The 4,557-nt window shown below is 39.5% G+C and overlaps 1 pseudogene; it reads left to right on the top strand.

Moving 5' to 3' along the window:
• Positions 1–237: 237 nt before the first annotated feature.
• On the top strand, positions 238–1,084 carry LOC110573731 (annotated as a pseudogene).
• The last annotated feature ends 3,473 nt before the right edge of the window (positions 1,085–4,557 follow it).

Here is a 4,557-nt window from a genome sequence, read left to right on the forward strand (position 1 = left end):
TTGCAGCAGTCCAAGACTAAACCCTGGTAGGAGATATCTTCTCTTAAAGAGATACCTGTAAAAGTTTCATGTTTAATATTGTGAAGATGGACAATACGATAGAATATCTGGATACCTGCTTATCCTTTTATCAGTAGGAGTGTATGAAACACATTCTCTGAACAAGAATACTGTAAAATGTTGTGCTTACTCGTATTGTGAGGGACAAATTAATCTTACTGCATACAAGCCAGAAATATGGGTAATATAAGACTATTCAAAACATCATTAATTACATACATACCTGAAAATATGAAGGTCTAGTGAGTTAATGTGACAGCATCTCATACCTGTACAACAACAAAGACTTGAGCATGATACCTGCAGAAAAAACATGCTAACACTGTGTTCGGGACACCATCCTCACTTACTGAGACGTCTGAAGAACAGGTGATCTCAACTATGGTGTAACATCCACAGTATCACGTACCAGGTTATGAGCAGGGTCCCATTAATGAGCATTTCTAGGTTCACTGTAACAGGACTAACCACCATAACCTGAAAAAACACAACTAACAAGTATGTTTAAGACAAAAGTTGTCTTGCTCTTCCACAGGGGGCCTACACGCTGCTGCCGGGGCTGCCGTCACGTCCCTAGTGATCCCTGAGAAGTTCCAGCACATTTTCCGAGTACTCAACACCAATATTGATGGGCAGCAGAAAAGAGCCTTTGCCATCAAAGGCAACTCAGGGTGTGGGGTGAAGATATGCTCACGTGGTGTTACAGACACCGATTTCACAAAGAGGGCATGAGAGCTCCCTGAGGGTGAGGTGGAATGGGTGATCACCATTACACATGCAGAATCCATGCCAGTGTAAGATCCCAAAGTGGTTTTCGAACAGACAAAAGGACGTGAAGAATGGAAAATATAGCCAGGTCCTGGCCAATGGTCTGGACAACGAACTTCATGAAGACCTGGAGTGACTAAAGAAGATTTGGGCCCACAGAGGGCTGTGCCACTTCTGGGGAATTCGTGTCCGAGGCCAGCACACCAAGACCACAGGCCGCCACAGCCATACTGTGGGGGTGTCCAAGAAGAAATAAATCTGTAGGCCTTGTCTATTAATAGTTTATACACCTATAAAAAAGACAAAAGTTGTTTCACCTGGGGAAAAGAAAAGAATATAATTAACACTGGTTATTTCCATCATTAGAAAACCCATCAACACTACTTGGATCTTGGCAGAACTAGAACTTCAAGGTCAACACCACTGTTAGAGAAACCATCATCTCCTGAGTACCCACATATCAGATGGTTAGATTGTTTCTAGGGTGTTTGAGGCCTACATCATCACTTACCTGGATAAAAGCAAAGTCCAATAATTGATCATTATGAGGTTCACCATGATTTCTTGACAGGAACTTGAAAAACACACTGTGACAAATGGGTCTACAGAATACTCTCTCTACCAGGTCATGGAAGTAATCTTGGGGACTTACATCATTGTAGGACCCATCAACTCTACCTGGGATCTTGCAGTACTCCAAGGTCTATGCCATTGCCATCATGTTTTGATTGCTCACCTACAAAAATACCATGGTAACTTGTGTGACCCACAACTGTTTATTCCATGAATACCCATGAATTGCTAAATATTCACATGGTTATATGTAAATTTCCTCTAAAATATAAAAAAGTAGGACAACAGGTTTGCTAGAATTGGTAAAAACACTATCATTTCTGCCTGAATGCCTTAAAAAAAACCCACATGGTAAAACAAGTTCAAGCAATCAACAAATTTTAATGGAAGTAGACTCATGAAGATCAGAGGGTCTGATGTAGTGAAAGTACACCTCATCAGATACTTGAATACCAGAAATGTCTCCACCTTAATGACCATCATCAGATTAACTGAAGTCTTTTAACAGGACCCTGAAAAACACATGATATATGTGTAAAGGGACACAGCTTGTTCTACCAGGACACCTGTAAATAACCTTGGTCACTTTATCATTATGAGACATATCAACTCTACCTGAACACTTGTAGTACTCCAAGGTCAAAATCATCACCAGATAAGACAGTACTTCTTCATAGGACACCTGCAAAATTGTTGGTTACTGCTGTGGTTGAGGACATAATATTAATTACCTCAGTATGGCAATCCCTCATCACTCACAGGTTAAGCAAAAATCTTTCCTAAAATAGTAATTAGTAAGGACTAGAATTAGTAGAATTAGTAAGGACTATCAATTCTTACCTGAATACCTGCAAAGAAATCATGGTAACAACTCTTAGAGACACCATCATCACTTACCTAGATATCTGGAGATCAGATGGCCTATGCTGTGGTTTAGGCCCACAACCTTGCTTACCTGGAAACATACCAGCAATGTCTGCCATTAACATCAATGCTAGGTGCACACCGATGTCTTTTTCAGGTTGCTATCCAGACATGATGAGATCTATGTTAAAGAAAACAACTTTTTTCTAGCAAGGTATCTGCAAATAACCTGGTCGCTCCATCGTTATGGGACACACAAACTCTACCTGGGTATTTTCAGTAATCAAAGATCATCAAAACACTGATGTCAGATAAAATCAGCCTTACTTCACTGGACACCTACAGAAAACCCATGGGTAGTACTGTGGGGGAAGACACCATGATAAATAGCTGGATAGGTGTTATCCTTCAACACTCACAGGGCCCAATAAACTTTTTCTAATATAAAAAGTGAATGTATCTAATGAGTTAATGTCACACCATATCTGTAAACTAGCAATGAACTTAACAGGAAACTTACAAAAAAGTGTGGTACACTGTGTTAGAGACACCATCCTCACTCACCTAGATAGCTGAAGATCAGATTTCTGAACTGAGATAAGACCCACTTTATCACGGGCCTGGTTACCAGCAAGCTCCCCCTGACAACCACTGTCTGTTTCACTGTGATGTCATGACTGCAAAGAACCTTGAGAAACACGCTCAAAAAATGTGTTGTTGCAAGATACAACTTGTCTACCCGCAGAAAGAAATAGTACATTTGCAAATAATCTTGGTCACTTCCATCATTAAGGGCAGCATAACACCACATGGATTTTGGCAGAACTTTAAGGTCAACACCACTGTTAGACATACTAACTTGTCTTCTATGAGTACTGGTAGAAATCTCATGGTCAATACTTGACGTGAAACAGTAGAAGTTACCTGGACCTGCATATCCCTTTATCAGTACTAACGTTAAATACACATTGTATCTAAATTTAAAAAAAAAATAAAAAGGGCATATACTTACTAGCATTAATTGGGAGAGTATCATTTCTTAACTGCATACCTGCATGGAAACATGATAACAGAACAGTAAGGAACACCACCTACATTTACATAAATACTTGAAAATCAATTTGTAGGGTGCCGAAAGCCGATATCATCACTTACCTGAATACAAGCAATGTCCCATCAATGATCATTCTGAAAAATCCATGACCTCTTCATGGTAATTTAAACAACACTCTGTGAAAAATGTGTCTACGGACCATTCTTCGCTCCTAGAAGGATACTGCAAATAATCCTGTTCATTGAAAACACTGCAGGACACAGCAGATCTTTGTTGGATTATTGCAATACTTCAATGTCCATGCCAAAGATAGATACACCATCATCTATTTCCTGCTCACCAGCGAAAACACCAACATTATTACCAACACACCACTCCATGATTATGGGTATTCACGGCATAATTCGCCTAATACTCACATAAAGAAATATATTTTTTCATTGAAATAGAAACAGAAGAGAATGGTTACCACAAATGAAAATGCTATCATTTCTTACCTGATTATATAAAAAAAAAAAACACACATAGCAAGCAAGTTTGGTTGATCAATGATAGTTATTTGATATGTGAAGATCAGATGATTTGAAATGGTGAAGGTGAACATCATCACCTTCCTGGGTAACAGAAATGTCCGCAGACAATGACTAGTGTTAAGTTGATCATCATCACTTCACAGGAACCTAAAAAACACATGATGATATACGTGTAAAAGGACATGGCTTATTCTAACGGGACACCTATCAATAAGCTTGGTCATTTCCATCATTATGAAAGCATTAACTCTGCCTGAAGATCTCTAGTACTCCAAGGTCAAGACCACTGTCAGGGAATACAACTTTTACAGGACACCTACAAACCTGTCACAATCACTACTGTGGTTGCGATATGTTGACCAATACCTGGTAAGTGTAATCCCTCATCACTCAGAGTTAAACAAGACTTTTCTCTAAAAACTGAAAACGCACGGTTTCAAGAGTTAGTTAGGAATCTATCATTTCTCATCTGAATACTTGCAAAGAAATCATGGTAATAGCAAGTGTTAGGGACACCATCATCACTTACCTAGGTATCTGAGGATCAGAGGGTCTGTGCTGTGACTTAGGCCCACATCATCACCTACTGTGACTTCAACAACGTCCCATGGGAGCTGCCATTGGTAGGCTCACTGTGATGTATTGATAGGAGTTTGGGAAAAATCACTGGAGAAAATATTTTGGGGGCCTATCTTATTCTACCTC

Source organism: Neomonachus schauinslandi, chromosome X (assembly GCF_002201575.2).
Source record: "Neomonachus schauinslandi chromosome X, ASM220157v2, whole genome shotgun sequence".
NCBI lineage: Eukaryota > Metazoa > Chordata > Mammalia > Carnivora > Phocidae > Neomonachus > Neomonachus schauinslandi.